Consider the following 21,109-nt stretch of genomic DNA (forward strand, 5'->3'; position numbering starts at 1 on the left):
ATGCACACTACGTCTTAGTAGTGAAGCAAATGTTCGACAGTGCATCCTTCAAGGGGGGCCTGGTCACAAAAATAAAGAGGATCCTGGGCATAGAGAAACTTATTAGAACAGCTCGGGAGTAGAAATTTGATTTTCGGAAATAATGGAGCATTCTAATAGATCACATAGCTAGAGACTGTAATTAACTTCACTGTCTCTGTCGGCTGCAAATCCTCAAAAAATCTTGGCTTGGAGGACCCTACATCACCTCATGATGGCGTCTGATTTCATCAGGTTGTCCCAACAACAGTGATATGTATTAAGGGCTCTGAAGGCAGTGACATTTATTGATGAGGCTAATACCTGGTACCAGTGTATGAGTTAAGGAGAACAGGTTGCCAAACTGGATGGAAAGGGTGCTCATGGGAGAGGAATGTTTACCATGATAGATTGTAATGTCCATGTACATGTTGTATAATTCATTAAAAAAAAATACTGAAATCTGATTGTAAGTTTTATTTGCAAAACGGTCTCATGGTATAAAGATAACTAACTTACTCAAATCACATTTATGAAGCGTAGGCTAAGAAACATCATACTAATGTATATGTATGTGTTAATTCAGAGCTGCAATTGATAAAACATTGTTCAGAATAGAATCTCTCTTGGGTCTAGGTAAAATCAGGTTACAACAGTTCTCTGTTAACCAATGGTATACTTTTCAGTTCAGTTGTTGTCGTAGTTAAATGCCGTGAACATATTCATGGCTGGAGGGGCCCAATTCCTTACTCATGCCCTCCATGGGCTCTATATACAATGTGAAAAGCAAGGAGGCAAGGTGGTTTCTTGTGCCTCCATATGGTACTGCACAGGCGTAATCTGGATCGGTTTAGCTTTCTCTTCTGAGTTTGACTTGAAAGCTAGTACGCAAACCATCTCCAGGCCATGGCGCCAAGTCCTCCTAATATTCTCGAGAATTTAATGACACCCTTGATAAGTTGTATTGACTGCTGCTGACAGTATGTAGGTAAAATAAGAGCCACCACATCAAGCATGCCCACGTGGTCAACCAGCAGCTGCAGAGTGGCGCTAGTCTAGTTCAGCCTGCTTGACATGATCATAACAGATGGACCTCTACAAGCTGCTGAGATGCAATAAGCGATGGTGCAATAGTTGCTAACTGGTGATTGCCAATAGATGTGGGCCACAGGAATATCAAAAGACAATGTAATGTGATGAACCAAACTTTAACCAGTCTGGGAAACATCTTCTAAATTAGAGACCTGGATTACCCAATACCACAACTATCCGCAACTATCCCAATGCGCAAAAGAAGTGACTGGAAGACTATCACTTATGTAAAAGGTGAGCTTTAGGCCACCATTTATTGGTGGTAATTCAACAGAAGTGATGCATAACAAAAATTCACCTTAAAGCATGGGGCCATGGTAAAGCTAAAGAAAGGATTAGGCTCTGCCATAATACATCAGTAGTAATTTAATGGAATTTCAATAATTAAATCATAATAAAAATAGGTATTCATCAGGGGCCAAACAGTATGGCCTGGGGGTTGACCGAGAGTTGTATTGAGGCTAGAATAGATATGGGTGAGGGGGGGGGGGGAGGGTAAAGAGGTTGTGAGGGTTGGAGGCAAACCATGTACATGATGTAGACAGGTGGTAAAGGAACACATTTTAGGGGTTTCATCCCATACTGCCCTCCTATAAGTTAGGCCCCCTTCTTTATGAGACACAGACCGTTCATGACATGAGTTTATCCAGTGTGAGTACTGTGTCATGCTGCATCTGATTAACTATTTCTATGTCACCCACAGCAGCAAGCCTTCTTTGCTAGCTATTGCTACCTTTAGAGACTAGAGTTTACATAGGGACTAACTTAGTTACTAAATAGGATTGAAACCGTATAGGTGGCCTCAAAAACTCATTCCGCTTTTAATCTCTTATCTGCAAATACTGGGTGCACTTAGAAACAGGCTCCATTAAGGTAGTAAGTACTATAAAAATAACATTGACAAGACCCCCAATAAGGTAGACAAAAAAACACCTTTAACTGCACATCTGGTCTGGTGGGAAGGTTTATCCATTGCACTTGGAGATTTATCATCTAATCATGGCTTTACTACTGTGTATAAATATACAGGTAATGAACACCTGAGAAGGGACCCATGACACACAAAAAAGGAGAGAGCAGTCATTGGCACCATTCTGACAACATTTGAGGCGTAGAAAGCAAGATAGAAACTTGGAACTAGAAGAGGTTTTTTTTTTATTCCAGCCTCCTATTGGTAAAATTGTGCGTTTGTGGGCAACCACTTTTAGAACACAAAATAAGGGTAGTAAATGTGCGATGATAAAACTTGACAAACCTAAAACACATTGTATTTTGCCCACATGGAAGACAACACCCAATCTCAGACTCCACTCATTACTATGTGGTGTAGTGGGAAAGTTGTGTAAGCTGCACTGCTGGTACTCCTACTTGACAAAAACTGTTTGATCTTGGGAAAATCATGATCTTTCTATGCCTTTGTTCTCTTATCTGCCATTAAGTCAAAACTTCGAAACAGACTCTGTACAGCAAATGATCACTAAGGGCATCAATATGTAAAATTAAAAAAAAAACAGGAACACCCCTCAGAACCAGTTTATTCATAGATGTTTATGATTTAATTATAGTTTCATGTCCCAGATTACTAACATGCCATGACACACTATTAATCTCAAATGCTGTCTACACTCTTGCATTATGGTTACTACAAAGCTGAATAGCTATTACCAAACCTGCTACTTATCCCTTGATTGTGGAAAATAGATTTTATGATCCAAAAAGTTGTATTTTCCTTCTTTTGTTTTTACAGACAGTAAAATTGGTCAGATTATCTCAGTCACCGTCACCAGTCCCTGGAGAGGCCATTAACTCATTTTGGTTTTTTTTCTGACAGCCCTTGCTGATTTACCACTGCTTTGTAGGTGTTCACAGTCGCCCTTAATAGTATCTCTACAAAGGCGCCTTTCTAAAGCTGTGAAGTGCAGGACACCTTCTGTGCTTCGGGTCTGTAATTGCAATTAGCAGGCAAATAAAAGCAGTGCCCGTTTGTCTCATATGCGTGGCTGAATCAGTCGGCCAGTAAACAGCAGCAGAGTGCAGATGTTTAGCAGGGGCCACATGAAAAAGTCAGGAGTGCCACAAGCCGTCCATGGGCTGTAGACAGAATATTACGGGTATTAAAGGTATCTTATCAGATCGAAACACTTCAATACCTAAATGGAGTATGGCCAAACAAGGTGCAATGAAATTCCTACAGACCACTGGTAACAGATAGCTTTGACTACATCACGAACACAGTACATGGTCTGCCCTCCCTGCAAAACCTTACTCTCTGATTAGCTCTGTTCTCCACTCTATACAGTGCTCTCCTGCCTTTTTGTCTATTTTTGACCTATACAAACCAATTATATACATGCACCACCATCGACGTCCCTTCATTGCAGTCAATGACCCTTGCTTGGACCAGATTGATACCATTACATCTGCCTCTTTACATTCAGGTCATTCCAACTTCATCAGTGGTCCCAGAAGAAGTCAGATCTTCAGCTTCACGTCCCTCGCCCCGTAGTGAATCGCAGTATTTCTGTGAAGTTTTCCTACCTTTTGTTGAGGTCCCAAAGGACTCTGCAGACTGGCAGTTCCAATCGTGATGCATGTATGAGAGAAGGGGATTGGTAGAGGTGTCGTCTAGTGGTACAGAGTATTGCTGTGGTACGTGATTGTGTTGTAGACATGCGATGTTTTTAGTTTGCCAATTGATTTTCTAGTGAGTCCATTTGTGTAATGCATTCTTGATATCACTCCCACGAGTGCAGTGGTGGCAAACTGGTGGTGGGTGAATGAAGCGCAAAATAACACTAACATGATGGTTGACATGCATTAAATTATTGTAACTTTAAAACGGGAATGTAATGCAAGTCAGCGATTTAGTGCATATTACCACACATTTAAAATACTTTAAAAAAAATAAAGCTCACTTAACTTCTGCACGTCTTCACTTCGGTCCGGTGTCCTTCTCTCCTCCAGCGCGGGCTCCAACCAACTCCCCTAACCAATCCTGGTGCTGCACTCATGCTGTTAATTAGCATGAGAGCAGCACCAGGATTGGATACAGCAGGCCCTCTTAGTGCTCCAAATAGCACTGGAGGCGTTTCCTTGTTTTTAACCCAGCTGTCTTAAGAGAGCTAGATTGAGAGGTTTATAGTGTGCATGTCTGGCTGGCCCTCGTAAGACAACGGCCAAAGAGACATGTACACTTTAAAGCGCCCTTCCCATCACTGCTGCCAGTCAGCAGCGTCCGCACTCGCCTCGGGACGGGACTGTTGAAAAATAAAATGGTAATAAATTAACTTTTTTACCATTTTACCTTTCATCTCTGGGGCATGGGGGGCATTTTAATTAGCAGGGCAACACTGCTCCTCCGCCTTAATAGAGGAGCCACCCTTCCACGATTGATGCCTGTATCATGTGGAGAGCCCTAAATAGGGGTACATGTATCCTACGATATTCATGGAGAATAAATCTCTCATCACTTTGTTGACTTAAGGTCAAAACTGGTGGTGCAGCGACAACCCTTAAGGCTAAACCCACCACTCTTCCGCCCAAAAACACTTCTCCATTGGCTTTTTCGCAGAAACCTACACGAAAGTGTCCCCCAGTTAACCTTCCCCCTGAGTGCCACCCGTTTGTTGTCGTCCTTACCAAAGTCCCCCCTATTAGGAATACCCAGCAGGAAAATCACCAGGCGCTTAAGAATAAGGTCATCCATTGGCTGAAAATCAACAGGCCCCTCCCTCCGGGAGTGGATGGCATAATTCTTGGCGTACGCAGGGTGGGATGGATTGGACACGGGAAAAAATCTCTTGAAGGGGATTGCGTGGTGGTTAATTTCCAAGACGCAAGAGTCGCCCATTTGATATGTTCTCAAGGGCGATTTACGGCTGGAACGGGTGTCGATGCTGTCGACTTAACATTCTTTTACCCACGGACTATCACGACCACTCCTACCATCCATCTTGGACAACTCCCCTATAACAGCAGTCCTGGGGGTCAATTTTTCGTAGAAAATATCGTCCACGGTCATCCTTCCCCGGGAGTCTTCTCACAGCAGTTATATCCAGCTCCAGTGATACAGAATTGGGGCTCCTGGGGCTGCTGACTCTGTGACGCTCCCGGGGAGGCCCTCGTGGTTTTGAGTCCTGCTGCTGAGCCTACACCCCTCTTTAAAACCCGTAGCCCCTCGACTACATCACAAAGTCAGGTTACTGCCGAGTTTGTAAAAGAGCAAGGGGAGATTGGGGCATCCTCTGACCTTCTGGTTAGTCTCCCTGGTGTGGGTGTTGTGGACACGCTGCACCCTGTCGAGGACTGTAGCATTACGGCTGTGACGGACCCCTCGATTAGGGTTTTCAGCTGGAATGTGGCGGGCCTCGAGAGGAAGCTAGCGCTGCCGGACTGGAACGCGCTAGTGGAACAATATTCCATATGCCTGTTCCAGGAAACATGGAGTGGGGTGCCCCTGCATAAGGCAGGATATTCCACCCACTTTTTGCCAGCAGTTCTTAGTGCAACTGGTAGGGGTCGCCCTTCGGGTGGCCTCTTAATTTGGGTGGCTTCAGAACTCAACTGCAGGGTGGTGGAGCGGGATACCAAATGCCCGGATCTCCTTAACATATTGCTGAAAAATCCCCAGGGCCGAGTCATCCTAAATATCTTCAACATTTACGTCCGAGGCACAAGGGGGGGTAGAGAATCCCCAGTAATAGCCTGTTTAGAAGCCCAGCTTCGCTCGTCACCTCACAGGTCTTGCACCTTGTTGGCGGGCGATTTCAATTGTACCTTTGAGCCCCTGGACCTCGAAATTCTATTTGATCAAGAGGAACATGATATCAGGTGGGGGATCCCGTCCCTTGAACTTAGACCCATCAAAAAGTGGACAGAAGTTGCCCTCCAGATCAACTCATTAGCTATGGAGTTTGGTCTGAGGCCTGCCAACGGCAGGACTAGGTCCGACAAAGCAGGGGCCCATACCTACAATAGGCCAGGGCATACGTCACGGATTGATTACTTTCTCCTTGACATACACCTGTGGAGCATGGTGGAGGACATGGTGATTATACCATCTGTCGAGAGTGATCACAACCTCCTCTCTCTCACCTTGTCTCACAGGTGGCTAACTAGCACTGTGAGCAGAACTTCTCGTAACCACGCCCCGGACCTGTCAGTAGTCGCCAACTGTGGACGGCGGCTAAAGTGGGCGAAGTTGGCACTCTCAGTGGAGAAAACTTCTGCTATCAGGCAGCTTCTTGCCTCAGCTCTAGTCAATCTCGACCCCCAAGAGGATGGGTTGCTGGAGGTGGCCCCAAGGTTTTGTACCATAACCCAGGCTATTAGCGACCTCTTTGTAGTTCCAGCCAATACGAACAGAAGGAAACCAAGTTCACGAGCTAGACAGGGCTGGTACAACCAGAAGTGTAGGGAGGCGAAGTCACTTCTCATTGAAGCAGTCAAGTCCAAACTACCGTCCAAGACTAGGGTGGCCAGGAGACACTATGCACTCTGCCAAAAAAACGCTAAGATGGAGTGGGAGGATAACTTCTGGCAGGACCTCCTGGCTGCCAGTCGTGGGAAAGACGCCAAAGGTTTTTGGGACTTGGTGGGCAATAGGAACCGTCCCGAGGATACCCTGAGGACCTGTACCATCAATGCCCAGACATGGTTCTCCCACTTCCAAAAACTCTATTCTGCTGCTGAAGGCCCACTAAACGACCCTTTTAATCTCCCGCCCTACACCCTAGTCCAAGACCTGGATTTTTTTTCGGTTTTGGATGTTACAAAGCAGATTAAAACCTTGGTACCATTAAAAGCAGCTGGTCCGGATGGCCTACCAGGCGATATCCTACGAGCATACCCGGAAGAATGGGGGGCACTAATCTCTGCACTCCTCAACGCAATCGTTGTGGGAGGTCCCGTGCCAGATTCCTGGAGAGGTGCGGAGGTGGTCCCCATCTACAAAAAGGGTAGTAGGGATCTACCTGGGAATTACAGGCCCATAAGCCTAATAGATTCGAGCCAGAAACTGGTGGGGAAAGCCATTTTGGGGAGGATCTCACAATGGGTGGACGATAACCACATCCTGTCCGATATGCAAGCCGGGTTCCGTTCAGGCACAGGAACTATTGAACAGGTCTTTAGGCTCCTGCTACTACACTGGAAGGTGGTGGTGCTGGGCAAAGGCAGTCTTTATTTGGCCTTTATTGACCTAAAGACTGCCTTTGACCTGGTTCCTAGGGAGGAACTTTGGAGGGTGCTTCACGGACTAGGGATGCCCCCGTATATACTAAACCTCCTTATCAAACTGCACAATAACACCTATGCCCAGGTTAGATGGGGGTTGAACGGGGAAAAGACCGATAAGATCAGGGTCGAGAGGGGAGTTAGGCAGGGTTGTGTCCTGGCCCCCACCCTTTTCTCCCTCTATATCAATGGAGTGGTAGATCATCTTCTCGGCGAACCAGCAGACGCTCCCACTCTGGGAGGCGTAAAAATTCCAACTTTGCTGTTCGCCGACGACACCCTCCTCATCTCTAAAATCCCCCAAGGCCTCCAGACACTACTGAACCGCTTTCAGGATTTTTGCACCACCAAGGGACTTGTCATCAACGTGGAAAAAACCAAGTACCTAGTTATGCATCCACCACGCAAACTTGGCCGCCCTCCCATTCTGAACTCCATACCCCTTGAAAGAGTGGCAGAATTCGACTACTTGGGAATTCGACTTAACGACGCGATGAGCTGGACCGCCCACATCAATAAAATGACTATGGCCCACAAAAGGGTGGGGGGGGCCCTTCTCAAGGAGTTCAACAACTCAACAAAACACTGTGTTGCCCCTCTACTAGACATATACAAAGCACGCGCGGTCCCTGCGTCACTCTATGGAGCCGAACTGTGGGGCCTGGGTAAAGTGGATTTACTGAGCAAGGCTGAAAACAAATTCATTAAAGATCTCCTTGCTATTCCATCGAGTAGTCCGACTATCCCAGTGCTCATGGATACTGGCTGCAAAGCTATAAGGGATCAGGCCCGTCTTCGTCCCCTCTTGCTCTGGGCTCGCCTGTGGAGGGTTCCCGAGCTAAAATCTTATGCCAATGGTCTAGCTGAGGTGATGCACTCCGACGGTTGGCACAGCATTAAATGGCTGAAGGACATTAAACATCTTTTAGGGGACCTAGGCCTGGCCTCTTGCTGGCATAGCCACTCCGCTCCCCCGAAGGAGATTCTAAAAAAACTTTTTGGGGAGTGGGTTTGTGTGAAGCGCATCAGTAGCCAGCAGCACTGTAAAACTACCGCAGCTTTTCTGCTGATAAAAGATGTCGTCACCTACGAGCCGTACATGGACATAATAACAATCGCCATGGATCGGTCCCTGTACATCAAATTCCGGCTAGGAACCCTACCCTTGGCCGACTTCTGCTCCAGGTGGAATAAACCCCAGTCCTCATCACGCTTCTGTGCTCTTTGTCCCGACAAATCAGAGACGGTGCCACACTTTCTTTTCGAATGCCCGGACTATGGTCGCCCCAGATCACGTTGGCTTGGTCCTATCTGCAGAGAATTGGGTACCCGCCAGTACTCTGTTGCCCTCCGGATTCTTTTAACCAACACAGCCCCTCCCATTGTTTGTGCTGTTGCCAAGTTTTTAAAATGGGCTTGGTTGATTAGACATAGAAGACTGTCCATATCAATTTAATCTTCGTTTTAACTAATTTATGCTGATCTAATGTGTTTTATTCTTTTACCGAATGTACAGTCATACTTTTTTTCGACATGCTGTTTTTATCTTTTGTACTGCTTTTATGATATATGCATATCGAAATAAAGCAATCAATCAATCAAGGTTGGAGGTTGGTGCCCATACACACTTTAAGGCTTTTTACTGTGGTCCAATTTCCTGATGCTAAAGATGGGGAAGTCATCAATTTGGCACAATTCACAGTTGATTACTTCTTTTTTCGAGGAGTTGGGAAGATTCTTTAACAGCCATTGTTCAAAGGCAAAAGATGTTAGCTGTACCTTGAAGTTTTCACCTTTGAGGGGAATTCGAGTTTTGTAATACTTTGCATGTCATCAGCATAGCCGTAGCAGGTTAGATTTAAGGAATTCAGCAGTACAGGAAGAAGGGCTTGTTAAAGACTGAAGAGTAAAGGTCAAATACGTGGGCTCTGGAGGACGCCAGGTGATAGCAAGACAAGCTTGCCCTTAAGGAAATCTTTTATTTGGTTGAGGCCTGTGGCCTTGTAACATACAGGCTTAGGCCTAGTAGTAGGTGGTTAATTGTGTCAAAAGCTAGCGACAGCTCTAATAGTAGTAAGGCAGCAATCACATTACTATCGTCGGCAGAATTCCTAAGGTCTTCTCAGAGGTAGAACAGGTTCCTTGCTTTTTCCATTTAAACCCATTCTCTCACTGACAGCTAATTGTTCTTTTTGATGAAGGTTGATATTTGGGCAAAGGCTGCCTTTCAATAAGTTTACCCACAAATGGTCCATTAGCTATTGGTCAGTAACTAGCAATGTTATTCTGGTCAAGCCCCACTTGTATTGATTATATGTTGTTTTCATGTCACTTAGGAATTCCCAAACTGAAAGGAAGAAGTTGATGATCTCTCTTCCGGGTATGGCAGTTGGACTTATGTAGGATTGATTCGAATGTTTGGCAGGCAAAGATCTGCTGGTGAACAAGCCATATTTTTGGAAGTAGCAGCACCCTCCCGCCCCCCCCCCCCCCCAAGCGCCTTGAGACCCTCACGGGTATGTAGTGCGCTCTATAAGTGGCTTGATTGATTGACTAATGAGGCCGGTGGTTTCTTTTTTGTGGTATAAGGTTTAGAAATCACAGTATGGGTAAAGAGCACAAGAAAACCTAGTTTGGCGAAGCAGCTTAGACAGGACGTGAGTGTTCACCTCAGCAGCGTTGTTGAAGTGGTTTGACAGGTTATCACGAATTCCAGGGAGTGTTTTACATTTACCGAAGTGCTGATAAAGTTACAGAATTCATCGACTATTCTGAAGAGCTCCTTGTTTGGGCATATAACCTCAGAGATGTGCTGACCGGTGGGACCTCTTCACTCTTTTATTGATCACGGAGTTGTATTGTTTTACTCCTAAGACTTTTATGGATCTGGCTTACTGTTTTCATTGTTTCCTTGTTAGTTTAGTGGCATATGATTTTCAGAGGGACAATGATGCTAAAAGCCTCTGTCAGCCACTTGCGTAACTGTCACAATGTTATTCCAATGCCAGAACGTGGGAAAGAAAAAGAAAGTTTGTTGGTTTCAGTGGTTTGGAGGTCAAAATGGATATGGGTTTTGTTAAGGGGTCGCACATTAATTAGGATGCTTAGTAGGTGGTTGGACACAAAATGTGATTGGAGGATGCTTGAATAAGTCTAACCACTAGCAATTGCTTGGGGTAGCATTCCAACCCATAGATTTTTTGCCCACTCTGCCATCTCAGGTTAGACTCCGCCATATATAAATCAGTCTTCATCCTAGTCCAGCCAAAACTGCCAAGCCCGGTCCTCCCTGAACTAGAACATAAGCAACTCAGTCTTGGGCTGCTTGTGTTCCGGCTCAGGGAGGACCTGGCCTAGCAGTTTGGGCTGGACTGTTTCTACTGGAGCAGGGTCAAGACAGATTTGCATATGGGTGGGTCCAAACTGAGGTGGTATGGTGAACAAAAGAACTATGGGTTGGGATGCTACCCCAAGCGTTTACTAGTGGCTAGGCAGTTTTGGCTAGATATCCTTATTGGACTAGGATGAAGACTGATTTATATATGGCTGAGTCTAACCTGAGATGGCAGAGTGGGCAAAAAAACATGGGTTGGAATGCTACCCCAAGCAATTGCTAGTAGTTAGACTTATTCAAGCATCCTCCAATCACATTTTGTGTCCATCCACCTACTAAGCATGCTAATTCATGTGAGACCCCTAAACAAAAACCATGTCTAGATTGCCAGTGGTTAGACAAATTGCAAGCATTCCTCCCATCGCCGTCTGTGTGCTTAACAGCTAGCATTTGGTTGAGTATAGCGTAGTATCAGGCTACAGATATTGGCATCATTATTAGCTGTCTACATAGGGCACTTCGTCTGCATGTCTATGGCTGTGCCTAGTGACAAATATTGATTGACACACTAAAGCTTCAGTTAGTCTCAGACAATGCACATTTAGGTGTGGGGAGAACATATTTTTGCATTAAGCATCTCATCATGCAGCTAGTGTTGCATGTCATGTTTTGGCTCAAGTTGCAGCTCTTCCCATTGTGGCAGCAGAGGCGGTGAGCATGATCTATCGGACAGTTCATCCAGTTGCTCCACTAAGCTGATTAGAGACTTTAATAGTTTTGAATTGAAGAGGGAGAGATATACACCATGGCTGTTTGAAGGAGAACCTTGGATAGAATTAAGTAATTAGAGGTTGGGGAGTATCCAACAGCAGGGGAGGATTACTTTACAGCCACAGGAGTTTATTAACATGTCTGTCTGTGTTATGATAAATATTGTGGCTGGGGGCCTGCGTGAGTGGTAAGGGAGGGCAGTCAATGGATGTAAATTGCACTTGTAATTTGAATTTGCATATCACTTACTACTCCTGACAAGGCGTTGAAGCACTTTGCAGGAAGTAGCACACGATAGAACCCTAGGATAGAGTTAAATAGTTAATAGATTAATACATGTGTTTTTCTATTTTCTTGTGGCTTAGTTGTAGTAAGTTTGTGCGCCGGAATTCTTGTGTGTTTAGTAGAGTTTTCAGGAGGGATAGAATAAGGTTAGTGGATTAGAAAAGGGAAGCCGTAAGATCTCGGAGTAGTCGACATGTGCACCTGTTGGTTGGGTGAAAAGGCTAAAAGGGGAGAATGCATTTTGAAAAAGACGGTTGGAAGTCACAGTAGTCAGAAAGGTTTCGGATGAGTCAGAGACAGAAGGAATGGGACAGAGGTTTAAAAATAATAGAATATTTGCGAGCTCATTTGTTGTTTTGTTTTTTTTAAATAACAAATGAATGTGTGCATTTGGGATTTGTAATGTAAAATGCAACACCGGAAAGAGGTAGGAGGGAGATGACCAAGGTGAGTCGGGGTCATGAAGAAGCTTATATGGAATAAAAGAGCTGGCGTTAGGCTGACTCCAAGGGCTGAGAGTGTTTATGGGGACAAATGAGAAGGAAAGAGGTCAAAATGGCACTATTGGTGAGGCGTGATAATGTAGGGAGGAAGTAGTTCAGCTTGGGGAAAGACGGTTAGATTGGATGGTAAAAGAATAGGGGCTGGCTATGGGGAGAATTAGATGGTGACTGGTGTGTGGCAGGGAGCAAGGAGGTGACAGGATTAAATTATGAAATAATGGAATGTAACATGGAGCATTTGCGTTTATGAGAACTGTGGTATTTCTTTTCAGCAAATATTGATTATCACATTCTATCTTGAACACAGATTGTGCTCAGTCTGATACTCTGAGGCTATGCTGATGTGTGGTTTGTTCAGCTGACAGTTGACAGCAACAGATATATAAATAGTAAAAGAAGCTACAACCGTGTATACTCAAATGACACAAAGGTCTGTGAATCTTGCTAAAAGGAAGGGTAAGAGAACCCAGATGGGGGCATAGACGCTTTAGTGGAGGGTCGGAGAGACTTACTCAGCAGCATTGAGTACTTAAGGAAGGCACATAGACCACTAAAGTAGTAGGTCGAAGTATCAACCCAAAAGTAGCATTACAGTGGCCCAGGAAGGACAGTAAATGCTACAGTCGTAGGAGTTAGGGTCTCCCAGACATAGGTTGAGAGCAAACCAGGAGGGGGACTTAAGATACTACTCTAGTAGGTCTTAGAGGTCTACTTAGAAGCTGAACAGGGGTAGGAACAGCCAGGCCACCACTCTGGACGTCATCCAAAGGTCAGCTGGCATTAGACATGCAGATAGCCAAGCTGCCAAAGTAACAAAATGGTGCAATCCAAGGTGGGATACTTTTTCCTTGACCGGGAAACCTCAGAAAAGGTGCTTGGGTTTAGTTTTAAAATCAATGTCTGAACAACCAAACTAGAGATGGGTGGGAAGACAAAAAGTGTGGGTCACACGGAGCAGGTCAATGGGCATCTAGCGATCTGTCTGAACTGCTGGGTCCAAAAAAGGGTTTCTGCCATGGAGCCACTATAGGGCCCATTGAGAGCCTATTCAAATTGGAGCAAAGACTTCGCATAATCTGGGGAGGATTGCAATATTTCGGTCAAAATTGTATACTTCATTTCTGCAGAAGACCAATTCAGTTCAAAGGGTCTCCATTGCCTCCCGAACTACTGTTGTAAAAGATTAGACCTCCTCTGAAGCAGGGTCAAATGGGTAGGAATTGGCCCCATTCTTGTAAAGCACCTCAGCAGTTAGTATTTTGTGAGTCCTAGTAAATTTTGACATCAGTGGTGTAAGGTTGCAGGAGATGATCAGCTTCTGTGTCATCATTCCTCCAAGCAATCAATCAATCTATCTATGGGTCCTGGGGGGGTGCTCGGAAATGGTTAACATTTGCCTTGACCGTGTCCTTCGGCAAACGGGTGACACTCTACTGTACAGAATTTTTGCCTGGTGTCAGGGTCAGCTCAGTTGATGGTGTTGTTACTAATTTAAAAAAAGCCCAAGAGGGGCCCAAAAGAATGGGGGACCGAGCCCTAGCTGTTTTTTTACTTTGCTGGGGTCAGAATCCATGGAGGCAAGAGCATCAGGGGAGCCGGAGACACCAAGCCTGCAGGGATGGATGCCTCCTTTGGGTGTAGCACAGAGAGTTGTGGTACTGTCCTGAATAGATTGAGCATTGGTAGCCACAAGGCCTTGGATCTGTAAGGAGTTAGCCAAAGTACTGGGAGATTTTAGTCTCTAATTCTTAGGCAGTAGGAGTTTGAACAGTCTCAAGAACAGGCCTGCTTCGGCGAAGATGACTTCTCCTTCATTTTGTGCTTCTTGTGGAAAAACTTCTTTAAAGAACGTTCCCTAGAAGAGGACTTTCCTTTGGATAAGAAGTTGGCTTGTGAGTCTCCCTGCAACCCTTAGCTAAAATAACCTGGCCTCCATCTTCCTGACGGACTTTAGGTTATATTAATGTGCAAGAGCCACAGGCTGCCGAGTCATGTTCTGACACCAGACACCGCAAACAGTTGTTGTGGGCACCCAAAAGGCACATCTTCTTGTAACAAGGTGTACAAGGCATGAAGCCGTAGGTCCCTTTGAGGAAACAAATGACCTAGCTTATGTCGAAGAGTGGGGGAAGTTGTAATTGAGACACTGATACCAGTTTACCGGTTGGCACCCAATACAGACTGTCATGTTTGGAAGCAGAGCTGTAGTGGGAGCTGCTTGGTACCCCCTTGTGGTGCTGGAAATTCATTCATGGGAAAACGTTTTCAGGACCAGTCTTAAGCCATAGAGCTATTTATAAAGTGTGGACTGTCGGTAGATATATCTGTCAGAAATGGGTCAAACCACTCCGTTTTGCCTACATGAATTACCATGAACAGCTTCTCAAAAAAGTCTACCCTCATCATGCCCAAGTCTTCTTCAGGCTCTTCTTCGAAAGCCCTTTGAGATGACTCCGTAGAGTCCAGATGGGACATCATTGTGCAATGTGCTCAGTGTATTTATCTTTGGGGTTAAATCATCTTTTTGCACTGAAAATATTTACAAACCTTAACTCATATATTCAGCATATTTTTTGGTTAATACATAGTTTATGCGTTGTGATGGTCTTTCCAGGCCATTACAAGACAGATGAAATGTATTTTCCATAACTAAACCTCCTCTCTGCTTCTACCATACTCAAAACTTTTAAACCATTCAGGTATTTGCTGTTAATGTTAATGCTGTTAATGTCTCGAGTAATTTTCTCCGGCACTGCGTCTTTTCCAGGGCTTTAAGTGGGATGAAAAAACTGGGGGGTTTCCCAAAGGGGTGTGGCCGATGTAATTAAGGGCATGGCTTAAGAACGCAAGCTAAAATCTGTACTTAGCATAGTGTGCTGCCCGACTTAAATTTTGCTGTTTCTGTCATCGCATCCAAATATTTGATATAACAAGTAACATTACACCTACGACAAGCCAGGACTATCGGCTTTGTCAATGGTTGTTAGTTGTACAAGATAAATAAGCAGCAACTACGGCTTGTTGTATATAATATAGAAAAAGCTTCCACTTAGAGCCCTGGTGACACCACAACAATGTTGCTGCTCCTGGGTTTCAAAAAGAGAAGGGAAATCCAGAGAGAAAAAATGACTCTGTTTAAAGGATTTCCCTGCCCCTGCAACACTCACCTGGCATGACCACCTGGCTGCAACTTCTCCACTAGTGAGGAGTGAGCAGTGAGAGCAGAGCTCATCGATGTGCCTGCTGTCACTGCAGTCCGGGAAAAACCAGACCGCCGGTGTTACGGCACAAAACAGAGCCCAATAGAGACAAGTTTCAAGGCCCCTTAAAAAAACTGCTGGTGCACAGACCCAGTGAGACCCGGCCCACTTAAAGCCCCAGTCTTCTCATGTATCTCCAATCATGCATTCCAAACTTGTTGCAAAGTGCTTTCTACAGGTCTTACTTGAACACCCATGGTGGAACAAAATAAGTCTAACATGGAGTCTGTATATAGATTCATTTTGGGTTTCAGTTAATAGGATGACACATTTGATGCCACACTGACAGCCAAAATGTAAGACTTTTAAAGAAAAGCAAGTTGCAGTATTCTGAACCCAACTTTATAGATGAGAGGAAAATGTACAGCATGTGAACCAATAACACACGTCCTGCAAACACAGTGTTTGAAAATCAGAAGACTTCTGGATTTTATCAGTGGACATGCCTAATATTGCATGATCAGACAGACCTGAGTCCCAGGTGAAGTACACCGTGATTATGATCAAAACTGTCCATTAAGTTAAAATCCTTACTAGTGCTGAATAAGTCAGAAAGTATGATTTATGAGGCTGGACCTTGATGACACAGGACATGTGGACTGCACAGGACCTTCTTTGGATACCAATCATTCAGTAGTGTCAACAGGTAGCTTTCAAGTAGTTGACATGCAATTCTTCACCTAGCATCTAAGCTGACATTACACAGAGAACACCCCGAGAGTCGTCTTCTTATGCAGAGAGTGCACTAAATTAAAACTCATTTTGGAGTCATATGTTCTGATTTGGAGAATTCACCACCTCAAAGGATTCTCCACTTTGAGTTTCATTCCCAAAAATATATTAGAAAATCAGCCACCAAAAATTCACTTCCTTGCATGTGTTTAGATTTTGTTGGGGGGAGGGGAGGGAGATTCACACCTGTCACAGATTTTCCAATGCCTAGTCCTGGAAATGTTTAGTCAATTATTTTCTCGTGCAACAATATACACATGTATTTTTGCTTGAGAAAATATAGAGCACGGGCACTAATACACTTATTAATGACCTCTCCCCTTGAAGAAAATCCCTTCATTTAGACCCTCAACAATTTTAAGGGGGGGCGGAGTTCCCTTCCCCCTAGGAATAAAATATAAAACTGCATTTGGCAAGAGTAAATCTATTGCCTTTTTCATGTCGAAAAGGGGTCAAAAATGGTTTGTGAATACCCAGAAACATGAATGTTTGTGGATGTGCACAAACGTTCAGGGTACTCCCATCCTGGAATGCCCATTCCTCACTAAAAAAAGCAGAGAGGGGGACCACTCTCCAAAGGGACAGGGCACCGTGTTCAGACTATCCAGTCAGGTAAGAACTCCCTTTGGGTATCTTTGAACGGATAATACTCTTCAGACAATCTGGCTTATCACTTCTTATATATTTCCCTGGGTACATATCAAAGTGAAGCCCCACAATGAAAGAGAAACTTTATACTTTATTCATAAAAAGTCAATATTTCTATGCTGAGCAATACTGAAATCACATTTGAACATTAAAAAAATATATATATATTTTTTTAAAGAACAGACAATTAAAAAACACGCAGATAAAAATTCACCATGTCATTCCTCCCTTGCAATGGTGGAAAGATCTCTTTCTATAATATCAAACATCGACATTTTCCAATATGGGAACAGGTTCATTACTTTAACACTTAAATACTGGCAAAGACGAAAAATATTAAAGACAATCACATAATTTTTAATAAGAGAGCACATTAATTACTCAAATACATAAACACAGACAAAGACAGGGAACATACATAAGACAATCACATATATATTTAGATCACTAATCTTATTTGTTATTATTTAGAATACAGAGTTTCGGTAAGATCATTGATATCTAATGTATGACTCAACGCTTTTCAGATTTCGTGTTCAAGTTGCATCAATGCGTTTTGGTAGATTCAATATTTAGAGCCTCCTTCTTCAGGTTGAATTGATTTCTCCCACAATTTCAATTAAACCAACAACAATACAAGATAATGGTGTTGGTAAACCACGATCTTCTTTATGATCGACTTTAGTCCCGAAGGGTTTCATGTACTAATCGTTGACCTATCTTATGACTTTTCGTGGGCATAACAGAGTTCGAAATATATACGTATAGATCAGATTCCCTGGGTTTCTTTCCCTCAGGCAATGAATCCCTGCCTCGCCCAGCCGTTTTCTGTGAATCGGTGTTGGCGGCGGTGGGCGCCATTTTAGGTGGGGCTGGGGGTGCGCTCTAGTCGCGCCGGCCTCCCGCCCTCCCAGGCTATTTAGAGCTGCTCTTCCACGACCGCGCTGCCTATTGTAGCTCTCCCTAGCGAGAGAAACTAGGGCTGCAAGCGTATTTTACTGGAACTTTACCTGTTGGCAGAATACTTGTTGAACAGTGATTTTAGGAGCCAGAAAGATCGAAATTTGACTTTTAATCGGGGGGCTTTTAAATTGACTTTTTAAATGGGAAATTAATTCAGGTACACTGACATTTCTCCACACGCTTCAATTCCTTTTCCCTGCCTCGCCCAGCCGTTTTCTGTGAATCGGTGTTGGCGGCGGTGGGCGCCATTTTAGGTGGGGCTGGGGGTGCGCTCTAGTCGTGCCGGCCTCCCGCCCTCCCAGGCTATTTAGAGCTGCTCTTCCACGACCGCGCTGCCTATTGGAGCTCTCCCTAGCGAGAGAAACTAGGGCTGCAAGCGTATTTTACTGGAACTTTACCTGTTGGCAGAATACTTGTTGAACAGTGATTTTAGGAGCCAGAAAGATCGAAATTTGACTTTTAATCGGGGGGCTTTTAAATTGACTTTTTAAATGGGAAATTAATTCAGGTACACTGACATTTCTCCACACGCTTCAATTCCTTTTCCCTGCCTCGCCCAGCCGTTTTCTGTGAATCGGTGTTGGCGGCGGTGGGCGCCATTTTAGGTGGGGCTGGGGGTGCGCTCTAGTCGCGCCGGCCTCCCACCCTCCTCACCCCCTATACAATGTGCATTACGGCCAGACGGCGCAGCGGGCGCGCCGGATGCGCGCCGAAGCCGCGCCTAAGCCAAGCCCGTCTGCGCCCGTCCGCGACCGGACATGGCCCAGGGCCACGACCCCTGGTCCTGACAGTCGAATCACATGGAGCAGGAGTGATTTAGTAAGTCTTTCCTCCTATGCATGTATTCTTGGCCACCACAGTATAGGGGTCGGGGAGAACGAAGGGTGTAGACACTGCCAATTCCGTTTCAACACAGTGTTAGCAGACTCCAGGGCTAGCTGCTCCTTGCTGTCTTGCGGTCTGATCAATGTGAGGTCGCTTAGCTGTCACAAGCACGATGTATATGATCTCCTTACGGATAAACAACCAGATCTGTTGTTCATCACAGAAACTTGGTTGGATGCCAACTCTGATCCCGATATTATTCAGGCATTACCAGCTGATTAGAACACAAGGGAACCGCATTTCGATTCCCATCAAGCTGCACAACCATTAATTCACAACGAATCCAATGAATTAAATCCATAAGACGCTTTCTCCACAATTTTATCCTTTTATGTTTATCCTTTGTACTCCTTAGTTTCCTTCAATTCATTTTACTCATTTCTGTTGTATTTCATCATTCTTCAAAAAGTCACAAGAACGCAGTATGCTTCCACATGTCACGCTTTATTTTAAAAACCCAATGCATTTCGGGTATGAAACCCTTCTTCGGGGGTATCGTGACACATGTTCCCTTCTCTTTAAAATAAACATTTTCCGAGATTTCATGCTTCTTAAGTCACTCAGCTCCCTTCTATCTCACGGCCAAAACTACGAAATACTTCCTCCGATATCAAGAAGCTGTTTGATATCGGAGGAAGTATTTCGTAGTTTTGGCCGTGAGATAGAAGGGAGCTGAGTGACTTAAGAAGCATGAAATCTCGGAAAATGTTTATTTTAAAGAGAAGGGAACATGTGTCACGATACCCCCGAAGAAGGGTTTCATACCCGAAATGCATTGGGTTTTTAAAATAAAGCGTGACATGTGGAAGCATACTGCGTTCTTGTGACTTTTTGAAGAATGATGAAATACAACAGAAATGAGTAAAATGAATTGAAGGAAACTAAGGAGTACAAAGGATAAACATAAAAGGATAAAATTGTGGAGAAAGCGTCTTATGGAGTTAATTCATTGGATTCGTTGTGAATTAATGGTTGTGCAGCTTGATGGGAATCGAAATGCGGTTCCCTTGTGTTCTTATCATGTTTGCAGCGCAAGTGGACAGAGCGCAGAGGAAGCTAGCACACCGAGCAGGTTTAATTGAGAGAGTACATGACATTTGGGTTTACTTGGAGAAACGTGATTACATAGGTGTGCAACTCACCACCCTGTATCCATATTACCAGCTGATTACCAGATGGTGCGTCTGGATAGACCTGAAGGCAGAGGGGGAGGAATAGCGATTGGCTTTAAACAGCAATGGGCCTGTAAACTGGAACCAGCTCATCTGGCGGGATGCGAGGCGGGTGTCTTCACCATAAAGATCGATGGGAGCACGACTGTAAAGGGACTCTTAATCTATCGCCCACCAGGACCTATGTCCAGGTTTAAAGGCAATCTTTTAGAGTGTGTCACAGAAACAGCGATGAGGAGGGATAAGTTTCTGTTACTTGGTGACTTAAACACACACTGGGAAGATTTATCAGATAAAGGAGCAATGGAGTTCCGTCAAGAACTCCACACCCTACAGCTAGAGCTAAAGGGGCAGCTCCCAACACAATCATGGGCATCTGTTAGATCCAATATTTGCCAACTGGGAGGATGTCTCAGTTGCTCCCCCAGTGCCCTTGCCCTGGACCGATCATTTTTTTGTTCCATTTGTAATCTATCTGCCCAAACAAAAAGCCACTGCCCCCACCCCACTTAATTATCCACGACGCAGGTGGGCAAGATTCTCCCTGACAGAGTTTAACAAGGCTCTGACCGCGGAGGGGCCCCCAGGAGGCAATGATGTGGTTACGGCAAATAAATTGCTCAACGACCGCATCACGGCTGCCCTGGACTGTACGGCCCCACTGGGCCGGTCAATAATAGGAGCCCGCAGACAAAGATCTGCTCCTTGGTTCAGCGAGGCGCTGCGCTGTGCCAAAAAGGACTGTAAACGAGCAGAAAGACAGTGGAGAGTGGCATATGACGACCAGTTGAAAGAGGGCTATCTCGCTAAGAGACGCGTCTATCATAATAAGATCCGGATAGAGAAAGCCACATATTACGCAGACAGAATCCAGGGAGCAGAGAACTCTGCTAGGGAACTGTTCAGCATATATAAATCCCTGGCCATCCCAAAAACCTCCACTCTAGCCGAAGACCACTCTGTAGCAGCATGCAATCGCATTGCCAACTACTTTGGGGACAAAGTGTCTAAGATTTATTCTGCTTTTCCCGCTATACCACCAGCAGTGGAAGAGCCAGCAGACTCAGTAAGAGAGGAAGTTGGTCAAAACCTGCTACTCAATTTCATCACCCCCACACCCGAGGATCTAGTTAAAATATGTAGATCGGTGAAATCAGGCTCCCCGCGTGATCCCGCCTCCCCAAAAAGGCTGGGGGACAGCCTGAAGACACT

This window comes from Lissotriton helveticus, chromosome 2_1, assembly GCF_964261635.1.
Source record: "Lissotriton helveticus chromosome 2_1, aLisHel1.1, whole genome shotgun sequence".
NCBI classification, from domain to species: Eukaryota; Metazoa; Chordata; class Amphibia; order Caudata; family Salamandridae; genus Lissotriton; species Lissotriton helveticus.